Raw genomic sequence first — 23,626 nt, 5'->3', positions numbered from 1 at the left:
TTCTCACAGACCAGTCGCTGGTACCATCCCCACGAGCCCAGTGACATTCTCAGTGTTCCAGAGCCAACAGCTGTTCCACCAACACTGGAGGTCACAAAGCAAAAGGTGGTCCCCAGAGGACCAGGGAGGAATTACGAGCACTCACCCCATATGAGGTGGTTACCTGGTACTTTATAAGTTGAGAAAGCTCCACCCAAGTTACCATCCCTGTCACTCAAAAGAGGCTCCAAGTCATGCCATTGGCAGGATTTGATGTCACAGGATATAGGACAGGATTTGATGTCACAGTTTATTGGAAAATCGACAAGCAAGGAAGTGATAGAGCACGTGTGATCCTTTGAGCTCAGTACCTGCAGAGGGTGTGCCCTTCCCATGCAGTAGGAAGGGACACCCCCCACCCACCCACCCAGGAAGCTCCATGCGGCTCTCACCAGGGGACATCTATGCCACTCTAGTGTGGGAAGCAACCTGGTCGGGGAAAGGTGGGCCTCTGGAGCTCTCAGGACACGGTAGCTTGTTCATCTTGCCAGACCCGTGAGAGCACCTCTCTGCCAGCTTCCAAAAAGCATGGGGAAATGAGACTCCAAGTCACCCAGATCTGATGCCAGAGGACAGTAAACACATTGACAGAGGTGTCCTTCAACTAAGCCTTCTTCTAACCAGAGCTTCTCTCCGCATCTCAAGACGTAATACCTCCTTATGTTCTGTTTTGAAAAATAAAGAACCCCCACAAGCACCGACGTGGTAGCCAGGAGCCAAAGCTGCCTTTGGAAACACTTTGAAATGACCCTTTCGGGGGGGGATCCTTTCCCAAGAAAGCAGTCAAAAACACAGACACACATTTATGTACAAAGATGATCACAATGGGATTGCTTCTGAAAGGGAAAATTAGACAAAGTTTGAATGCATGACCCTGGGTTGGAAGCATCGCAATTTATCCTCAAGATGAATCCCACGCAGCCGTGGTATTTCCAAACGGTACTGAAGGACACAGTGCGCTCATGACACATTGTTAAGGAGGAGAGAGGGTGAAAAATAAACTTACATGAAATGACTCTGTGTCTACTTTGCAAAGGTATAATATGATGTTTGGAAGAAAATTAAGTATTTCAAGCGTAATAATGATTTTTCTCTGTTGGGAGAATAGTTGGTGTTTATAGTCTTTTTGTACCCTTCCATGTTTTCCAAATTTTCAGTAACGAGCATTTATAATTTTATCGCCGAGGAAATGTGATTTCTAAGAGGCCCTGTGGATTAATGAAATGCTCTGTGTGGAAGGAGAAAGCAACTACCTTGGATCCAGTCTCTGTGGACCTGGGTTCAAATCCCAGCCCCACCCTCACCAGGAGTGTCCTGACCACCGGCTTGCCCCATGCACTGCCGACTGCAAAGCAAGGACAAAAGTCATTCCATGTCACAGAGTACTGAGGAGGGCACACGATAATGTCCACAAAAGTATTAGGGAGAGGGTGGTCACTCAGCTATTCTCTGAATGGGACTGAATTATTCTAACAAAGATGACTAAGTCATGTTTTCAGCAAGAGCTTGACAATGGAATCAAAGCAATAATCCTAGACATGTCTCACTGGACTTGACCAGGACCATTTAGGTTTCCTGAAGGTGTGAAGAGGAGTAGGAGAGCCAAGTTCTGGGGCTTGGGCCCTTCATGGAAAGGAGAGAGAAGGGGAGAGATGAGAGGGACAAACCCAAACTCAGTTTGCCCCAAGCCAGACCCACACTGGGCTCTGAGCCTTTCAGGGGCGTCAAGGGTGTCCTGTGGCTGGTGAGTGGTGTTTCTCCTGCCCCCAGGCTCCCCTCTCTGAGTGGCTTAATCAACAGAAATCTATTTTCTAACAGTTCTGGAAACCAGGCATCTGAAACCAAGGCGCTGACAAGGTGGGTTCCTTTTGGAGGGTCTGAGGGGAATTCTGCTCCATGCCGTCCTGTAGCTTCCGGTGTCACTGGAGCCCTTGGGGCCCCTTGGCTTCCAGACGTGTCCCTCCAGTTTCTGCCTCTGTCTTCACATGGCTTCCCCCTCCCTGTCTATGTCTCTTGCTCTTTACTCTCAGGACACCTCCATTGGATTCAGGGTCCACTCTAATCCAGGGTGATTTCATCTTGAGATCTTAGCTACATCTGCAAAGACTTTTATTCCACATAAGATCACATTCTGGGGTTCTAGATGGCCATGCATTTTGGGGGGGGGGGGATGAAGGGACACCATTCAACCCACTACACCTGAGAAGCATCAATGCTTCAAGGGGAAGCAGAGAAGCATCACGCACGCCAGCTGCCCAGCCCTGACCTCAGCCCCATCCTAGACAGCTTCCCTCTTCTCCTGGGCTCAGTGGTTCCATGAGAATATTCCACCAATCCCTTCCCTTTTGGATCCAGCCTTCTGGAAGCCTCTTATATATAGTTTGTTCACCCAGGGCAGCCTCCGGGCCCTAAATTCGCCCCAGACTCTGCGAATCAGGGACAAGGAAGAGAGCGGAAGTCAGTCAGGTAAGAAGAGAAAGAATGGAGACAGGAAATACCTGGTCTCCCACACAACACTGTGTGTTCTCCCTTCGTCTCTCCTTCCTCTGCCACACGGGCTGAATACGTTTGGCTCCAGCTTATGCAGGCTTGAATCGTCAAGCTGCATTAAGTGGGAATGCAATGCCACAGTCAATTTCACACCAAGTGAAAATTCACCATAACTCTATCTACTGTGCTGCCGAGCTGGGAATTACACAGCCTCCCTAATTAAAGAAATGAACCCCATAAAAGCCTTATTTATAACTTTTCTAGAGTCCTCTGGCATTGATCCCAAGCCCAACGTTAGAATCCAATTCTTCAATGTCAAAATATTAGAGTAATAATGAAGTTTGGAAACCTCAGTTGACCCAAAGGTATATTCCCTCAGAGTCATAAGAGTCATTATTTTTCTTGGACACACTTCTGCAAGGTGGGGGATGGTTCCAAGGTGTCAAAATGAGCGATTTTCATGCTGGAGCCTCAAGAACATCCCTTGGCTTCAGGAGCTAACATCACCCAAACAGATCGATAGGGCTCAGCGCCAGTGCCCTGAATCCTCGCTGTTCCTGCAGAAGCAAATCCAATCTCCAACAATAACTCTGACATGTGAGCCTCAGAACTAAATCACAGGAAATTTCCAGGCAGCCCGTCCAGCTGCCACTTCATGGAGGGAAGTCCATCCTCCATGGCTGCTTCAGGCTGGCTTCTCAGCCAGCACGCATTTAAACCTTTCCATTTTCCCAACTTTGTCTTGAGAAGGATTTTTTTTTTTTTTGGATGGGATTCTTTTCTACCATTGCTTTTCATTCATGAAGCGCAATTCAAAATGCATGATGGTAATTAGAGATGAGAGATGATGCAGTGTGGATAACTGAACTACCCAGATAGGGAAAGATGTTTCTGGAATCTTCTTTAAAGAGGCCACTGAGTTTCTGAGATGCAAGGAACTCTGGGCCATATGTTGAAAGCGAAAGTGAAATAGAATAGTTCTTGCAGACAAAAAGGGAGAATGTGCCTTAGAAGAAGGCAGCTCAAGCTCTTCCCTGAGTGTTTCAAAGTAATTGTAGTTGAGTAAAACTTATCATTTGAGTAGCCTGCACCAGACTCTCTTAGGAAGGAAAGTGTGTTCAGGAAAAATTTTTGATAAGCTGCTTGGAAGAAACGTAAGACTTTGAGAGCCAAAGTCTTGAAGAGATTCAGCAGAAATGAAGAGGAATTTGGGGCGCAGGGTGACAGAAAGAGAGCAGGAAAGGTGAAGGTTGGAGACAATGTGGCAGAACAGTGGGGGCTGAGTTGAAAAAGTGCAGAAATCTGTGAATACAACGATGGAAAATTCAGTTTGTGTTAGTACAATAATAACTCTCATGCTCCCCAAAGTTTCTATAAAGTCATCTACATATAGAAATGCTTGGGTGAGTGATGAATTTCATGTCAAGATCAAAGCTACCCAGATGGAGGACCACATATGCTAACCGATTAAGATAATTGCTACACGCGACTAAGTCAGTAGAAGCAGGTTCCTGCTGGACCAAAGGCAGCCCTGAGGAGGTATATCTCCAGAGAACTTCTCAAAATGTTGGTGAAAGCACTGTACCCGCCACAGCAGTGAAATAAGGATTTAAGCAACTAGATCGGCTTTTTAGGGGCGGGGGGAGACGTAAGGGTAATATGGGTAAAGTGATGATGATGCTGATGATAGTTAATATCTTTAAATGTGTATTATGTGTTAGATCCACAGCATCCAATATGGTTATTGGATTTAACCCTCGCAATACACGAGGTTGATTTATTGCTATTGCCATTTTGTAGATGAGAACTACAATAGGCCTAGTTACCTAGCTAGGAAGAGACAGAGAGGATATTTAGACCCAGATTAGCCTTGAGTCTGGAGAATTTGCAGTCTCCCATGAACAGAGAGGTCTGTTCACGTGGGCACATGCCTTGGAATCACAGGTGAGCCCTGAGCCTCTGACATGGGGCCAGTTACCTGCAGAGAGAATGGAGCAGAAACCCCTACGACTGTTCAGGCAGTACTTAGTGTAATAAGCACTGTGTAGGTACACACTACTTAACTCTCTCAAGGAGGACTATTACCTTAGAGGAAGCAAGGAAGAGGCAGAAAGAGAGGAAACAGGATGAAGGAGAGGGGGGGGGTGGTGAGTGAGAAGCTTCTCTAGAGCTGTTTATACCTAAACAGGAGGAGCTGGACACAGAAGAAATTGGCCCCAGCAGATCCATCTGGAGCTCTGCCCTTCTCACCTCTCCTCACTCAGAGTCCCCATTCTCCTACCTCTTACTCTGATCTCCAGAGGAATCTCTTGTAATTTTCAAAAATCTAGTGCACCGCCAAGATGCCAACCACAGCCAGGGTTGCCAGACTAACCACAAGGTGCCCAGTTAAGCTTGGATTTCAGATAAATAAGACATCTTTTTGGTGTAACTGTGTCCTATGCAATTATTTGGGAAATTCACATTTAACTGCACATCCTACATTTTTATCTGCTAAATCTGCTAAACCTATACTTGACCAAGGCCAAACTCTTTCTATTTATTGTTCTACATCTCTCCACTATTCACTAATCCAGGGGGGAGGAGAGCAGAGCTAATTCACCGTGGTTTCCCTCAAGCTCAGATTCTCTAACAACGAAAGGCAGGACAGATAGGATGAGGCCTGATTCTTGTGTGGTTGGAGCTGTCTCAAGACGCCTGTGAGTAGTTGTTTCAAGGTTGCCGCAGGTGCATGAGGGCAGGGGGGGTGATCTCAGGTAATCAGCTTTCATTCATTCATTCTTTCTTTCTTTTATTCATACATTCGGCTATAGCTGTTAGGCACTCCCTCTAGGCCAGACAGCATGCTAGGTTTGGGGGCTCCCCTGAAAATAACAACAAACAAGTTCCCTGCCTTCATGGAGGCAACATACTGCTATCGGCTGGCTCATGTCCCCCAAAAGTTCGTATGTTGACATCCTAACCACCAGTACCTCAGCATGTGATCTTACCTGGAAATAGGATCTCTACGAGATCAACAACTTAAAATAAGTCCATTAGGTTTGGGCCCAAATTCACTACGACTGGTGACCTTATAAAAGGGGAGATTTGGACACAGAGAAGTGCCGTGTGAGGCATGTGTGACGACAGAGGGTGGGATGATGCGTCTCCAAGCCAGGGAGCAGGCCTCCCTGAGGCCACAGGGAGTCAGAAGAAATGCCTGGAACAGACGCCTCCCTCATGCCTCCAGAGGGAACACAGCCTCGCTGATACCTTGATTTCAGACTTCTGGCCTCCGTGACCGTGAGACAATAAATTTCTGTTGTACCAAGCCACCCAGTTTGTGGTACTTTGTTACAACCACCCTAGGACATTAATACACACATTAACCAAAAACACCCCAAATGTGGGTAAAATTATGGTGGCTGGGCACTATGGTGGGAGGGGCAGTGCTGTGTGGGTCAATATCAGAGGGTCTTTCCTGGTCAGAAGACTCAGGGACCACCTCTCTGAGGAAGTCACACTTGCATTGGGAGCTGATGGGCAGAGGGGCAGGGGTGGTGTCCGTGAACCCAAGGGGAACAAACAGACCACCTGTCCCCATCCAGGTTGGGAATGTGGGTCAGCAGGGTCTCACTTCCCATCGGGAAATCCGGGACCTGACACTGGAGGTCAGATTCACTCATCAGCAAAAATCTTCCAAAAGCAATCCGTTGGATGACAAGATCTGTGAATGCATCATTGATACAATGAAGGCTCCTCAAGATGTCATGCCAAGGGGATGGATGAAGTGCAATCCCGAACCCGTAATGCACGCGCTGTGACTGCCACGGCCTGGGGTGAGCGGCGGAATATTGTATAAGGAGGCAGGGGAAGGAGGTGTGTGTTCACGCTCTCCTGGCCCCATCAGGGAGGGCGGATGCCCCAATTTTAGATGCCCCCTCCCAGTTCGTCTTCTGCAAATAGCCCCAGAGTTGGAAAGGGCACTGTATCTTGCTACCACAGCACATCGGAGACATCCCGTAAGAATATCCGGCTCTCTCGGCTCCAATTTTATGCTCGCTAAGCAGCCGTGTGAGTTGTTCTGTTGAGGTTCTGACTCGGTGATTTTTTCCAGGCCCTGAGCCAGGACTATTCTCAGAACCAGCGTTCAGGCTGCAAAGGAACAGAGAGGATGAGAAGCCCACACTCTGACAGCGGACGGGCCAGCCAGAAAAGGGGAAGAAGGAAGAACTGAGTCAAGTATGAAGAGCAGGGGAGCCCAGGCTACCCCCGAGGTCACAGAGGGCCAACAGCCCAGCTGGCAGCCATGGGGAGGCTTGGCTGACCTTCCCCAGCACGTGAACAGGACCTGTGTGGTCGGAAGAAGCAACTGGAACAGCCCTGGGAGGGGGAGGCAGACGGGAGGCAAGGCCACTGTCTCCAATCAAGAAGTATGGTGCCTGTGCTTGGTGGGACCCAGAAGGCAAAGCGGGTGTCTGTCAAGCCCTACAGCCCTGCTTCCAGAAGACTCGTGGACGTCCCCCACTCTCCACAGCCAAAGCCCCTCATCCCTATGGTACCCGAGACCTCTGGCTCTAACACTGCACACAGTGTGTTTCTTACAGTTCGGTTCGTGCTGTACAGCCTCCGAGAACCAGCTTCAGATACTTCCCTCGGCCTACGTTTGCTTTTCCATAAGCCGAGCACCACCGATGTCCACGGTGGGTGTGCTTGATGCAAAATATATCATATATCAAGCTAACTGAGAATTCTCCTGTCAGACCCAGAAGACTGTAGGATTGACTGAAAGTCTCGTCCAATGGCAGGTAAGGTAGTTGTGTGCCAACTAGTAAAGTGGCAAGGTCGAAATTTGTGCTCACAAACTTGGAAGCTCAAAACTGGGTGGTTCTAGCTCCATCATGGACCCCGCGGCCTTGACACTTTGTCCTGAGCACCTGTGGAGCCGGCCCCACCCACACCTCCTTCCTCCCTATGTGCGTGACACCTGGGCTCCGGTGAACTTCTGTCATGACGTCATGATGCCAAGAAGAGGGACAACTTGATCTGTGGCTATTTCGTGTCCTGGCTGGCATCCACAGCAGAGTGCCTTCTACACCATGGTGGGAGCACACAGTGGTGCTCCCATGGCCTCTGCCCTGCTCCCTCTCCAGTACTCCTACATTAGCAGGTGCTCCCATAGTGGATGCTCCCATGGCCTCTGGTCCTGAGCCCACATGCCTGATACTGGCCATTCTCCATCAGCACCTGTCTCTCCTGGGGCAATGGATGTTTGTGGGGAACCTTCAGACCCTGCTCTGTGCCCAGTGTGAGGGCTTAAGAGTGGGGTCGGGGATAGGGCTTGTGACGTCATTCATCTCTGCTTAGATCTGCCTCATACAGTGGTGGTTGTGCCCCACGGATGCCCCTCTCCAACGGGAACTTCCCCTTCAGGAGGGAGGGTCAGGTGCCCACAGCACCTGTGGCCTGAGGGTCTGTGCCCCCTCCATGCAGGGGAATTGTGCAAACACCCCCACTCCCACTGTCTGTGTGGCGGACGGCAGAGCCTTGACACTCTGAGGCTTCTGGACGTCACTCCTAATACTGAAGGCCAAGCTCTGGCATTCAAAACCCAAAACCCAATAAATAAATAATCACGTAAAATCCATCCTTGTCCTCAAAACCTCTTGCGCTCGAAAGCTAGAGTTCCCCCAAGACAACTCTTGAACGCAAAGCCACGATTGTAAATCTGCGTGTCCTCCCTTCCTGAGGCCACGAGCCTTGGCCTCACTCACTGTCCAGGTCAATGGCAGAAGAATTAGAGTGAAAGGGAATCACAAGGACAAACACGTGTCAGGTATGATTTCCAAGTAGTGTCCTGCTCCTGTCACCTGCCGGGGGCTGGGCGTGAATGTTCGTGTTGAGAGAGAATGAGGAGCACGGGCCAGTGGGGTGTGGGTTTTATTCCACTCACTGGGCAGGGGCTGCAGGGACACCCAGAGCTCTGAGCCTGAGCCAGACTGCAGCTAGGGCAGCTGGCGTCGTCCCTGTCCTCTTCCTCTTTGCTCCGCCCCCAGGATGGGCAAGATGGAGACCCTGAAGAGAGGGCCCTGGGAAGGCTGGCTGTCATGCCTCCCTCTACCCAGAAACAGACCCCGGATTCAGGGGACACAGCCGACAACCCCTTAGCCCGCACTCGCCCTCGATTGTTCCACGTCCCAGGATTTGCCATCCACTCCAGCAGCAGCCAGAAGGGAGACCCAGATCCTCGCACCCCGTGCTTTAAACCCGGATTCCCAACCAGGGTGCTTCCCTGACAGACAGCTCATTACCTGCCTCTCCCTCCCACTGCCCACTGCTTTGCGTGCTGTTTCAAACACAAAGCAAAACAAAACAGAAACAAACGGACCCGCTGCGCAGTTAAAAAGAAAACGAAAATCTTATGAAGACACAGGGGACAGTTCAATGTGAAGTGATGAGCCACCCAGAGCACTTTGGCTGATCAGAACTAATAGGACCTGAACGCCCAGGGAGGGTGACGCTTGATCACATGGCATGGAGGTGGCTTAACGTCACCACCGCATGCTGGGGCTCTCAGCAGTCACCCTAGGGGCTCACCCAGCCTCTGCCACTGGGCAGCCAGTGTCTTCAATTAAAAGGTGACCGCTCTGTGGAGAGTCACTTGGCAAGTCTGTCGAACTCAAGCCTGTCCCTCTTGGATTCTGCTCCCTTCTGACCGTGACCCAAATACAGAAACTCAGGGTGGAACTTGAGGAAACGCCAGGCTCGCACTTTTGACACTTACACGTGGCTCTTCCCTGGGAGCTTGAAGAAAACATCTGTCCCCTGAGCAGACAGCCCCGTGCCCCTGACCAAGAGCCTGCCACCTGCAACCTCGCCTCCCCCATCGTCAGCCACGTCTCTGGGAGCCCCGAAAATGACAGTGTCGGCTGTGGCGAGGTCGTGGCTGCACTATTACTGTTCCAAATTTACGCCCCCCTGATTTATTCCTCCTGTTTTCAGAGAAAGAATAAAGCCATTTCAGTGTTGCTGCACATTATTTTGCTTGCACAGAGGGGCTCTAATCTAGCCGCTTCCACCTGCTTTCTCCCAAGACGCTAACAAAATAATTTTCTGCCTGAAAGAAAGAACTTCAGAGAAAAAGAAAGCCTTGCGTACATTCAAAAGTCATCTGAATCATGTTGCATTTTACCAGAAAGCTCTCAGAGTTGTATTTCGCTGGTGTGAGGGATTATGAGCAGTTCTTAATTCCAACGTCCCGAGCAGGGGTGGGGGGCGGATGTCTGCCGAGGACCTGTGTCTCTTGTTTCCTGGCCAAGCTCAGGATTTCACGCTGGATTTCATAACTCCTCCTAACGAGAGGGCAGTGCCTGTCAAGGTACCTTCAGGAGCTCTGGGAGAGAGCTGACACAAGAGAGACAAGGCCCAATGGAGCACGGAAAAGTGAACCTCTCATCTCTGGATCTCTCCGCACACAGGCCAAGGAGGGGTTCTGAGCAAGAGGAATGTGTGAGGGGCACTTTGTATGGCACCTTCACACGTCACCCTCCCTGCCTCAGCACGGCCAGCAGCACCCAGTCGCTCAGATGCAGGAAGGAGGAGGCAGGTCTTGGTAACCGTGTTTCAGGTGAAATTGCATGGCCGGCCCAGACTCTAGTGAGACTCCGCGTGCGTGCGTGCATGCGTGCGTGTGTGTGTGTGTGTGTGTGTGTGTGTGTGATTGGATTAAAGCTGTTTCTTTCCAGGCTTCTCTAGTTCCTTTTCTATTAAGCAGATAACGAGCATTCCCTTTTGTCCAAGAATATCCTCACTTCCCTTTGCCCCTAAACATTATTTAGCATCTAAAATGATATTTGTGCAGCCAGTGGACGCCAGTCGTGAAATGGGTGTTGAGCAATTGCGTCTGTGCTGAAATGCTGGGTCATGCCACGAATGACATGGGCATGGGCAGAGAATGACAAAGGCCAAGGCGTACCAGAGCAAACATCGCACCATCAGGAGGGAAGGTCCCAGAAGCAAGCTGAGTCTTCCCCCTCTCCTTGTGTTTCCTGGGCCCAGTGGCATCACGTGTAGACAGCAGCTGTGGCACTGGGAAGGAAGAGAAGTGGGGAAGAGGCATTGGGAAGGAACAGAAGTGGGGAAGTGGCATTGGGAAGGAACAGAATGGGGAAGAGACATTGGGAAGGAACAGAATGGGGAAGAGACATTGGGAAGGAACAGAATGGGGAAGAGACATTGGGAAGGAACAGAATGGGGAAGAGACATTGGGAAGGAACAGAGTGGGGAAGAGACATTGGGAAGGAACAGAATGGGGAAGAGACATTGGGAAGGAACAGAATGGGGAAGAGACATTGGGAAGGAACAGAAGTGGGGAAGGGACGGTGGCTTGTTGCAGGGATGGAAGGGAGCGTTCTCTGTCTTTATTCACAATTTCAGAATGTTGTTTTTTGAGCCAAACCAGAGACGACGACTTTCCCAGCTCCTATGGAGTCCCAGTAGACAAAAAGAAAATATTCTAAAGCCGGTATGTATTATCCTTTAGGGACCCAGAACCCAAGTGGCAGACAGTGGCACCGGTCCAGGGTGGCATTTACCGGGATGGGTGAGGGCAGCAGGAGGGACAGGTTTACGAGGAGCCACAGGGCACTGATGGCAGAGAGGTCGGGAAGCTTACTGTACTGTTGTCACTCCATTCGTGCAGGAGACGGATGTGCACTCGGGTGACAGGGACGGTTTGTGCTGGCCTGGACACCTGGTGCCCTCCTGGTGGGGACCCCATGGGAGGCCGAGTCCTGGCTAGAGGATCCCGGTCACATGGCCACTCATTTCTTCTAAAGCATTGTGGGGAAATGTGTGCCCCCTGTCACTTCATGACACAGAGAGACAACCTAAGCAAGCACCCACGTCTGTCTCTTCAAGGTAGAGAGCAGCTCACACACGCGGGTGAGCAGACTGGAGTCTGACACCCACCCCGGTTCCTGGAATCTGCTGACCAAGTTAGCTGCCTTTGGAATGGATCAATTCCAGCAGACACACACGTGCCTTTGCTGATGGAGCTGTTTTTCCTCACCAACACGTCCTTGAAAAATGTCCCAAGTGAGAGAAAGAAAGTTACACCACCATAGCCCCTATTAGAATAAGCAGGGGAGACGTGAATGGTCTGAGAACTTAGTTTCCAAGAATGTTTCTTCAGTGTCTGGGGGTCTCTTCCCCCACTTCTTCTACTTTTCTTTCTTTCCTTTTTTCTTGTTTGTTTGTTTGTTTGTTTGTTTGTTTGTTTTTAGCACAACAGTGTTTTACAGGTTCTCTGTTGCTTAGGGAGAAAAACCACAGCCTATTTAATAAGTTGATTTCTTCCATGGCTGTGCAATTTCTTTGTAGTTTATGAACAAATTCTGTCCACAGGGACAGCAGCAAATATTGGTTACAATGTAATCAGATGGATAGAGCCCGAGTAGGAAAACAAATCCTTTGAATTATTGCCACAGCTTCATCGCAGACCTTGTGATTCTGAGCAATTTGTGAGCCTGTGATGGCCAAAGGTCAGACGCCTCAGCAGGAGAGAAACATAAATAGGAAATTCAGAAACTGTGTTTCAACACTAGTGTTACTCCCAAAATCTAATGGTGGGAATAAATGGCCTCCACCCACATGCATGGCATCCTCACTTGTTGAATGAACGTTGAATGATTTACCAGCCGTGGTGTATCAGTCAGCTCAGGCAGCCGTAACAAACACCACAGACTGCAACAACAGAAATTTACTGCTCACAGTTCTGAAGGTGGGGAGTCTGACATCAGCTTGCTGGTGTGACCAGGGCTCTCTTCTTGGCTCATAGATGGCCACCTCCTCGTGTGTCCTCCCATGGTCCTTCCTTGGAGCATGGGTGTGGGGAGAGAAACAGAGATCTCTTTATCCTCCTCTTCTTATAAGGCCATCAATTTTATTGGATTAGGACACCCACCTTGATGACCTATTGAAACTTAATTACCTCCTAAAAGCTCTATCTCCAAATACAGTGACAATGGTGGTTGATGTTCCAACATATGAATTTGGGGAGGATACAATTCAGCCCATAGCATATAACCACTCTATGTAAAGTAACATCCAAAGATTTGAGCTCAAAAACTGAGAATTTACTCTATTCATATACTATACTACATACATACAATAGATAGGTAGATAGACAGGCACATAAATAAGAAAGATAAATAGACAAGTAGATACAGATATGGATATATGGCTTGGGATTCTGTCTCTCCTTCTATCTAACCCTCCCCAGCTTGTGACCTCTTTCTCTCTCTCAAAATAAAAAAAAAATAAACTTAAAAAATAATAAAAAGAAATAAAAAGCAGCACAGAGGTGCCCACATCCCTGGAGAAGTGAAACACACACCGTATCACCTCTGCTATGGATGACAGGTGCTACAGATGTGAAATAACCCATCAGATATGTTGTAATTAACAGTAATGAGGACCAAGGGTGTTAGTTGGGGCCACCCTCTAGAAATATCCCTGGTGGTACTGAAAGTCACACCTCCCTTACAGCAGGGTAAACCAATTTCCTTTGCACAACAGACAATTCAGAAGGGGGGAAAAGCATGTGTGAACCACTCTTTTAAACTGAAAATGAAATGAGTTCTATGAAGGCATCCAATGAGGGTAGAAATATATCCCCTTAAAGTCAGATGACCTCAGCGACTGAATGGCAGCATATCAAAGAAAACAATTAAAATGGGTTTTTAATCATGGCAAGCAAACACCTGAGCACATCTGAGAAGTTCCAACACATAGTCAGCTTTCTCCAGGCTAATCCTGTCACACTGGTTCACCTGCTTGCCACCCCCGGGACCCTCCCTCATTCATCACCAGCCTCAGCCAGGACGGGGCGGGGACAAGAACCTGGAGCTGCCTCCTGCGAGGCCTCGGCCTCTTCACTGTGAACACTGGCGTTCTTTTCCTCGGCAGCCCCTGTGCCCTCCAGCCCTCTGACACATGAGGGCATCCATGTGTGCTGGCGACGAGCATGATTATTTTCAGATAGCACCACAAGGGAGGCCTGGAAATCACCAGGGAAAGGAAATTTGTCAGTGAAGAACCAACATACGCACCATGGCATTCCAATGGAGCGACCATTTCGCTGTTCACATTTCCTTACCTCCTCACCCCCGGGACTGGTTCACACGTCCCCCAATAACTGAGATATTGGAAGGCCCATAAGGTCTTACCCTGAAGTCTGTAATGTCTGCAACGAATAGAGAAGAGAGATGGGAATCACCTTGAAGAGCGGAAGCTCTCAGGCCACGGGCCTCCTGGAGCCAACTCAGCAGAAGGGAGCAGATGTGAGAAGAAACACGGGACGCCAACCAGAAGGCAGGTAGGGAAGAGACCCAGAGAGAAGCTGGCCACTAGAAGGTTGTTTGGCCTCCCTCCCAATGGTGAGAGGGTACCCACTGTAAAATGGATGCTAAGCCTGGCACCTTTGAACCACTCAGCCAACCAGCTTTGGATTCCACCGCCTGTGGATATACAGTGTGCAAACATCCACTTCAAACCACCCACGCTGTGCACCTGCTGTGCCAGAATTTTCACTGTCAATTAAACAAATCAGGCTGCCGGTTCTACGCATCAGTCTTGCTAGCTTGGCTCCTGTGAGTCTACCCCTGAAAGACGGAGCCACTCTCTGCACGGCTGACCAAAGCCACCTGCGAGATCCTAGAAGGTTCCTTGGAACACTGCGTACCATGACAGACCAGGAGGGGGAACAGTCAGCTACATCCCCACGTGGCTGCAGGGACAAGAGCAGGGTGGTTTCCTCTTGACATGGCTACCACAGTTCTGATCTCAGACTTCAGAAGAAGAGAAGGTACGTATGAATGGGCCCACCATCCTCCGGACGGTGAATGGGCCGAGGACACTTCTCCCTACTCAGCTCCATCTGATCCACCCCCCGAGATGTCCCCCACCATAACTTCACTAGAAAACCCAAGGCTCTGAAGATGCTCTGGAGGAGTTTTCAAAGAAACTGGAGGTGTCTCAAAGACAGTACAAAACTCCAACTCATCCTTGCAGGAACGGGCTTCTACTTCACGGCCAAATCCACAGCCTTGCAGGTAACCAGAGAAGAGACAGATCTGAAAGGATCACACATATGGGTCATTGGTTCCTCAGAAGCTACAGGCCCCAAATTTTCTCTACCTGGGTGAATGAGACGCTTTAGTGTTAAGGTTGGTATGGAAGCCTGAATCGTGAGAAAAATGGATAAAAATAAAGCTATAATATTTTCATTTAATAAAACACACCACGCGTCACCCAGAGAATGGAGAATTAAGCAAACAGGTGGCAGTCTCAGTGTTTTGCAAGCTGTATCAACGATCACATGAGGATATAAAACAACGCCTAGCAGAGTAGGTATGAGGTGAGAGCTTGCTATGTTCCATTATTACTGTTAGAACAAATTAACAGAAGAACAACCACATCTTTTAAATGTTTATTTATTTATTTTGAGAGAGAGAGCAAGCACAAGTGGTGGGGGAAGGGCACACAGAGAGAGGGAGAGAGCATCCCAAGCAGGCTCCATGCCGTCAGTGCAAAGGCTGATGTGGGACTCGAACTCATGAACCACGAGATCACAACCTGGGCCGAAATCAAGAGCCAGAGGCTCAATGGACTGAGCCAGCTGGGGGCCCCTCAGTCCCGAGGTTTGGCACCCTTCTGACACAGTGTGTCTCTGCCTGAAGCTGCTGTTCCCCTCCACACAACACTTGTGCAACATGGTGGCCACAGATACTCTGTCACGGGGACAAGAATACAGCAGAACACCCCTCTGGCTGGAACAGCACTCTCTCTCCCATGTGCTCTTTGCCTCCTCCTCATGAGAATCGAACTCTCCGCTTTGGGTCCAGAAGGACTGGTCCCAGGGCACCCCTGGCAGGCGGCTGGTAGACAGGAGACAGAGGCAGGAAGGGCTAACTCAGCATGCTCAGTGAATTCTGGCCCTGCCCCATTCCCCACCTGACGTTTGTTACCATCACAACATTTTAGTGTTCTTATGTTGTTTTTTAAAAATAAGATTCTAGGGGCACCTGGTTGGCTCAGTCGGTTGGGCGGCCGACTTCGGCTCAGGTCGTGATCTCGCGGTCTGTGAGTTCGAGCCCCACGTCGGGCTCTGTGCTGACAGCTCAGAGCCTGGAGCCTGTTTCGGATTCTGTGTCTCCCTCTCTCTGACCCTCCCCTGTTCATGCTCTGTCTCTCCCTGTCTCAAAAATAAATTATATAAATAAATAAATAAATAAATAAATAAATAAATAAATAAATAAAAATAAAAAATAAAAATAAAAATAAGATTCTAGGGGTGCCTGAGTGGCTCAGTCGGTTAAGCATCTGACTTCGGTTCAGGTCATGATCTTGTGGTTTATAAGTTCAATCCCCGCGTCAGGCTCTGTGCTGACAGCTCGGAGCCTGGGGCCCGCTTTGGATTCTGTCTCCCTCTCTCTCTCTGCCCCTCCCCTGCTCACGTGCTGTCTCTCCCTCCCTCTCAAAAAGATAAACATTTAAAAATTAAGTAAAAATAAGATTCTAGTTAGGGATCGATTTTGCCTTAATTAGCAAAGTTATGATATGAGCCTTGGTTATTTAAATCAAATCCTGAAATACGAGAACCTCCCTGAGGAAAACAAGTGATTCGGAGCCTCCAAAAGGAAGTGTTCCTCTGCCTGCTGCAGGACATTACAACCCCTGACTTGGGTTTCAGCTGAAGACTGCAAGCCAAGAATGATTCCAGACTCAGAAGCAGGAGGGACGGTGGAAGTGTCATTTCACAGACTTCCAAGATGGTGTCCGAACAGGTAAGGGAAAAAGCCCCTGTTGCTTTTGTCTAAACCACACTACTGAGTTGGACAGGCTGTTTCTCTGACCCGGGAAATGGAGACCAGATATCCACCTGCTCGTCCCTTTCCACACTGGCCCCTGCAGAGCTCTGAGCCCAGGGCTTTTTTTTTTTTTTTTTTTTAGTTTTATTAAGATATAATCAACATACAGTGCTGTATAAGTTTAAGATGGATAGGGGCGCCTGGGTGGCGCAGTCGGTTGAGTGTCCGACTTCAGCCAGGTCACGATCTCGCGGTCCGTGAGTTCGAGCCCCGCGTCAGGCTCTGGGCTGATGGCTCAGCGCCTGGAGCCTGTTTCCGATTCTGTGTCTCCCTCTCTCTCTGCCCCTCCCCCATTCATGCTCTGTCTCTCTCTGTCCCAAAAATAAATAAACGTTGAAAAAAAGATGGATAGTATAGTGAGTTGCATATATTATGAAATGATCACCACAGTGTTTAGCTAACACCCATTATCTCACATAGATACAAAAAAAAAAGGAAAAGAAAATGGAAAAACGTGGTTTTGTTTCCCTTGAGAACTCACCATCTCCTCTCTTAGCAGCTTTCAAATACACCATCCAGCAGTGTTAGCTCTATGTGTCATCAAGACGTACACTGCCTCCCCAGAAGTTACTTATCTTATAACTGGAAAGTAGCACTTTTGGCCATCTGCCTCCAATCCTCCCCATCTCTCGCCTTTGGTAACCACGAAACTCATCTCTTTTGCTGTGAACTTCGCTTTTTTTTTTTTTTAATCCACCTATAAGTGAGCTCATACAGTATTTGTCTTTCTCTGTCTGACTTACCTCACTTAGCATAATACCCTCAAGGTCCATCCACATTGTCACAAATGGCAGGATCTTGATTTTTTTGTTGTTGTTGTTGTTTAACGTTTATTCATTTTTGAGAGACAGATCATGAGTGGGAGAGGGGCAGAGAGAAAGGGAGACACAGAATCTGAAGCAGGCTCCAGGCTCTGAGCTGTCAGCACAGAGCCCAACATGGGGTTCAAACTCACGAATCGTGATATCATGACCTGAGCCGAAGTCGGACGCTTAACCGACTGAGCCACCCAGGTGCTCTGGATCCCAATTTTTTTAATGGCTGAATAGTATTCCATTGTGTGTGTGTGTGTGTGTGTGTGTGTGTGTGTGTGAGCACGCGCATGGCACATTTCCTTTATCGATTCAACCATCGGCGGGCACTTAGGCTGTTTCCATGTCTTAGTTATTGTGAATAATGCTGCTACGGCAGTGCAGAGACCTCTTTGAGATAATGGTTTTGTTTTCTTTGAATGTAGTTCCAAAAGTGGGATTGCTGGGTCCCTTAGTATTTCTATTTTTCGTTTTTTGAGGGCTCTCCATAGTTAAGCCCAGCTCACTGTTCAGTGGCAGCAAGTCTGTGGACACTACACCCTATAGGTCGCTATTTTGGTTTTCCCACTGACCGTGGCCTCTGAGTCTAATGTGCATTTTGCTTGACCATTGTATATAACTTCTGTTTCTATTTTACTTTTTAAAAACTGTCCATGCTCTCTGCAAACTGTTTCTGATATTGATTCTAGTCATGCATTTCCTGCTTACTCCCTAAAGATTGTCTGCCCCCCCCCCCCCACTCTCCACATCTCCACGGGTCTGGCCCACTTCCCAGCCTGCTCAGGTGCCTCAGTGCACTGCCCTGTGAGTGTGGCCAATCTTACCAGCCCTTGGAGGCATTCGCTACACACTGAGAAATGAGTGTTCCTCCTTGTCCCCTCTTGGATCATGAGACATGTGACTCTCAGGAAGAACAGTGCCTGACACATAGGAGCCACTCACTATTAATGGGATAAGGAAGGAGGGCATGAGGGAATGAACAAAGAAAGCAGGCTACCAGCTTGCTCTGAGGCACAAGTGTCTGTTTCACCTCCTCATGGAGGCATCAGTGAAATTGCTCAGGAATCCATTCCCTTCTATGGATGAATTCTCCTGGGCCCCGAGGCTACACCCAGAGACAGCTGCGAGAAATTCTGCCATAGGAAAGCTTCCCGTTCACCAACTGCCCCTCTGATCTTTGCCTGTCAAGCAAACAAGCCATGTGGAAAATTTGTGCAATCTTAAAACTTCATAGTAGCAGTGGCAGTAACAATAGTAATGAGAGAGATAAAAATAATAATAATAACAATAACACAGGCATCTAAATTTGAGTAGCACTTGAGAGCTTTCAGATGCATTTGCTGCTGCCTTCGGCACCTCCACTGACCCTGCAGGATACAGGTAATCAGTACCGTGGCCACATCTTTAAAAGTTCCTGTGATTTAAAATCAAGATTCATGAGTGCAGGGAAAAGGAAACTTTTTTTATCACCATACTGAAGGGGATTTATATAGTCCACTCACTGGATCATCCCAGGAAGGATAGGCACCTTCCTTCACAGCCAGAGACCCTGGACACAGGGACAGAGGTCAGGACTGCCACCCCCACTGTCCAAGGGACGAAGGTCAGGATGCCACCCCGACTGTCCACAGCTGCTAAGGGTGCTCAGTAATGGTAACAACGAACAAGGGAGACTTTATAGGCGCAGAACTACCAGGGAGCAAGTGACCTTCTAAGGCTGTGTCACAATCTCATTTCTTTTCCTTCTCACTGGAATTTTAATCAGTCTGAGCATCAGTTAATGACTCTTTCTTATCCATTTGATTAAAACACAAAGTCATTGAGGCAGTAGCAAATTGGATTTTTTTTTTCCCTGGCCCTCAATGCACTGCAGTAATGAAATCCATGACTTCCAACCTCCACGAATGAAGAGCAAACATGTATAGTATGAAAAGCAGGAAGGCTCATTTGTCTCCTTGTTGATGTCCCTCCCCGAAGAAGGCCCTCTGGGAGCCATGCATCTCTCCAACAGAGCACCTGTGTGGGTAGGGCTGAAGATTGAACGCCATGTGCAATACAATTTCATTTCTTTAAAAGCAGCTGCAGCTTTTATTATGTGGATGAAATCATATCCCACATACTAATTTAATAAGCTCTTTTAAGCTTACACAGAGTCGTTTCTTGGGAAAGGATGCATTCATATCCCACTGGCCTGTGCACTGAAAGATTTCCATCGATGACCCAAGGGAGAAAGAGTAATGAAGATAGAAAACAAGGCAAAGCCACTCCAATTCATATTCTGATTAAACCTTACAGATGCTGATTATCACAAATTTGGGTTGTAAAAATTAGCAAGGTGAGCATCCAAACATTTGTCACCCTAATATATAAAGTGGTTCCCCATTGCCCTTGGTTAGGACTTTCCAATGACCCACCCCCCCACCTTGTGTCCTTGTATCTCATTGCCTCCGGTTCCAAGCTCACCACCTACAGGCGAAGACTGTCTGATTGGAGTTCAGCAGTAGTCCTGCTGGTGGGAATGATTTAGAGTAGCTGCTCTGGGTGAGCACAAGAACCTGTGGCCCATCTTTCCCACCCCTTTTCCTCTTCAGGAAGAAAAAAAATCAAGTGACAAAGAATTAGAGACAAACAAACTGCTGAAGTAGACTTCTTCTTGGCAACACACAGAAAAGCCTTATTATTTGCTTTATAAGAGGATAATGTGAGCTCACACATCTGATTTTATGTTTATTCATTCAATAAAAATGTATTGTTTTCTTTATGTATCAGGCACAGGAGATACATATATAAACAAAACTTTTTTTAAAACCCTATGTCCTCACGGAGCTTTCCATTATATTATAAAACTATGCCCTATAATCTTAAAAGTAACCAGGTAGTTTTAACTATACCTGTGTGGTATTGATCCTCTGGCCCAGGAAACTTCAGCACCACGGTTCTGGACAGCTCTACATCTCGTTACTAGTGCTCCCAGGCTAAGAGCACTAGTATCTCAGCATCTGGTTTCTCTGCATCCCAAAGCTGCAAGAGGTGCTGGGTAAGTTACCTGCAGACGGACATAGTTTGGAAGTGGGAAAATCCGTGTCCCAGGGCAATCCTTGGGAGATGCAAATCCATGGGAAAATGTCCTCATGCCACTTGTCCTCCACTGAAAGAAATGTGAATCATGGTTCCTCAAGCCTCCAGTGGGTTGACATTCAGCCTTTCTCAGTGGTAATCCATACAGTAAGAAAACCTTTGTTGATGTCTCTCCTTTCCCTGAAGTACATTCTCACTCTCTCACTTCTATTTCCCTAGATGGTCCCTCTTATTAGTCAGGGTTCTCCAGAGGAACTGAGCCAACAAAAGGAGATACAGACATAGATGATATTGATACAGATTATTTGCTCATAATAGAGTAATATGAGACAGAGATAGAGGAAATGAGCAAGAGAGAGAAAGAGACTGATTCATGATAAAGAAATGGCTTATACAATTATGGAAGCTGAGAAGTCCCATCATCTGTAGTCAACGAGCTGGAGCCACAGGAGACCCAGTGTTGTAGTTCTAGTTCAAGTGTGAAGGCCTGAGAACAAGGAGAGCCAATGGTGTAAATTTCAATACCCGAGCAGGAGAAAACCAATGTCCAGCTCAGTCAGAAAGGTGAAAGAAATTCCTTCTTATGCAGTCGTTTTGTGCCATTCAGACCCTCAGTTGATTGGATAAGGGCCACCCACGTTAGAGATGGCAACCTGTTTTACTTAGTCTACCTATTCAAATGTTCATCGTATCCAAAAACACCCTCACAGACATATTCAGAAAAATGTTTGACCAAATGTCTTGGCACCCCATGATCAAGGGAAGAGTAGGGAATACTATTTAAACTGTAGTGTGTGTGTCCTTAAGTTTCCATATTGGGTTTTTTTTTTTTAATTTTTTTTTCAACGTTTATTTATTTTTGGGACAGAGAGAGACAGAGCATGAACGGGGGAGGGGCAGAGAGAGAGGGAGACACAGAATCGGAAACAGGCTCCAGGCTCTGAGCCATCAGCCCAGAGCCTGACGCGGGGCTCGAACTCACGGACCGCGAGATCGTGACCTGGCTGAAGTCGGACGCTTAACCGACTGCGCCACCCAGGGGCCCCATCCATATTGGGTTTTAAGAAAAGAAAATATATAACTAAATTAAATGGCAACACCACATGCTGACAGGTTAACAAAAAAAAAAAAAAGGTATGGAATAAAACCTATATTAATAAAGACAAATCTGAATAAATAGTATTTTATCATCAAAGTCAAGAAGAGCAGCCAGTAAAACCATCAAGCAACTCGAGAGACATCAAGCAACTCAAGAGACATCAAGCAACTCAACGCACCATCTGTCTTGACCACCTCACCTGCAGAGGGAGATTGGTCATGGTGCCCAGTTGGTGGACCAGCCAGGTTTCTCAGGAGAAGCTATCTTAGTCCTCAGTAGACTAGGTAGAAGCCTCAGCATTTGGCCAGAATCTACTATTTAGCTCATGTTTGGCCTCTAGAAGGAAATTAGCCAAATGCCTATTACAGTATCATTGTTAGATCCCTACACTTGTGACAGCTTGACAGTCACGAGTCACATGTTACCATCACATCCAGTCAGCACAAAAATGCCAGCAATGTGGACAAATCACATTATTTAGATGTATTGTCAGTATCCAAAGATCGACTTTCAAAATCAAGTATAACAGATAAAGCTGGGAGTTAAAATCCCCCAATGATTTCCTCATTGTTAAAAGTCTGTCACTCAGTTGAAGTGTAAATTTATATTTCGAATCATAAAACACAGTGCAGGCGGCACCACCCTCAACACCAGGGCCACCAAACCACCTTCACGGCAGTGGCTATGGTCAGCAACACCTCACGCTGGTCACACTTACACTATACCATTGTCAGCAGAAAGCAATTGAACACTTCACATCACAAATGTACACAGCAGGATGACCACAAAAGCAATCTATCAAGCTTAAAACCTGACCACCAAAAAATAACAATGATCGTATTTTGAACAAAATTCAGACTTATTCTTATATCCTAGACATTTACTCTGTGATGGTAATACTCAGCCGATGGCGTGTTGTCATTCGATGCCTCTCTGATTGAAACACCAGATTTTATTGGCCCTTAATAACTTAGTAGGGTACTAATAAGTAGGCCTTAATCACACGTAAAAATAGAAGTCTACCGAATTCCTTTCCGTTCATCCATAAGAGCAAAGAAATGTCTTGCATTCAGGATGGGTATACAGGTCATAACTGTGTCTTACAGTCCACCTCTGGGCCACAGACCAGATGCTGACGATCACTGCCATCCAGTCCCATCCAGGTAACATGACATTCACCTGCCTGTCGTTGAGAGACAATTCTTTATGGGTCTCTCAGGTTCCTACTTGCTTTGTGATCAGAGACACCGACTTCCCTTTGTTCTAAGAATGCCCATTCTTCTCAAGGATATTTAAATAGTGAGAACATGTTTTACATGCTACAGAGCAGTGATTCCCAATCAGGGGCAATGTTGCCCCTTGGCGGACACTTGGCAATGTCTGGAGGTATGTTTGCTTGTCACAATTGGGATAAGGATGCTAATGGCATCTGGCATGTAGATGCCAGAAATGCTGCCAAACAAACATCTTATAGTGCACAAGAAAGTCCTCACCAACAGAGAATTATCCAGCCCACAAAGTTCATGAAGCCTAGGTTGAGAAACTCTCTATAGAAGTAGTCTCTCCCTCCATACCAAAGAGCAGGCATGCTTACTGCCGTTACTAAAAGATTCTGGTCCCCTAAGGTCAAGTTCTTCAGGTATAAAACACCTACTGTGTGAACAGGCATCCATCATCCATCCAGACTTACTTGCCTCGTGCCCATGGCGCTTGCAGTCAAGGGGAACTTCTCCGCCATGTTTAATAAACTCCTTTGTCTCTAGGCCAGGAGTGTTGTATCTTATTCCAGCCTCCAGGAAACTGTGCCAGGCTAACTTGTGCTCTTGCCAGTAGGATTAAAAACTCAGACCCTTCACAGTCCTGACACCCTTCCGGGGACAACGGCTGTGCTTCAGATCCAATCTGTTGATGTCCACCAGCTGGGATGCTTAGATTTGCTAGAAGAGCAACTTCAGAACAAACAAGGTCCATGAAGTGTCAGCAGGGGCAACAAAAGAGCTTTGTGCCCAGTATGCCTCCACCCTGCTTCACATATAACATTTGCTAGGGATGCAGAGGGTGACAGGCTCTCAGAGCCAAGAAGCAGTCCCTAGAGCAAGAAGGGATTCTGTTATAGCTCACTCCAAAGCTAATAAGCAGCCAGACAAAGCAGAGGCTGTGGCTGCCAGGTGTGACTGCACCAGGCTTTGGAGTCCATC

General features: G+C 47.7%; 1 pseudogene; it reads right to left on the bottom strand.

Annotated features, from left to right (window-relative positions):
- Positions 1 to 23,166, bottom strand: part of LOC125165043 (60S ribosomal protein L10a-like) — a 29,772-nt pseudogene extending 6,606 nt beyond the window's left edge.
- Between the last annotated feature and the right edge of the window lie 460 nt (positions 23,167 to 23,626).

This window comes from Prionailurus viverrinus, chromosome A1 (genome assembly GCF_022837055.1).
Source record: "Prionailurus viverrinus isolate Anna chromosome A1, UM_Priviv_1.0, whole genome shotgun sequence".
Classification (NCBI taxonomy): Eukaryota; Metazoa; Chordata; class Mammalia; order Carnivora; family Felidae; genus Prionailurus; species Prionailurus viverrinus.
This window is presented reverse-complemented; position numbering and strand designations above follow the sequence as displayed.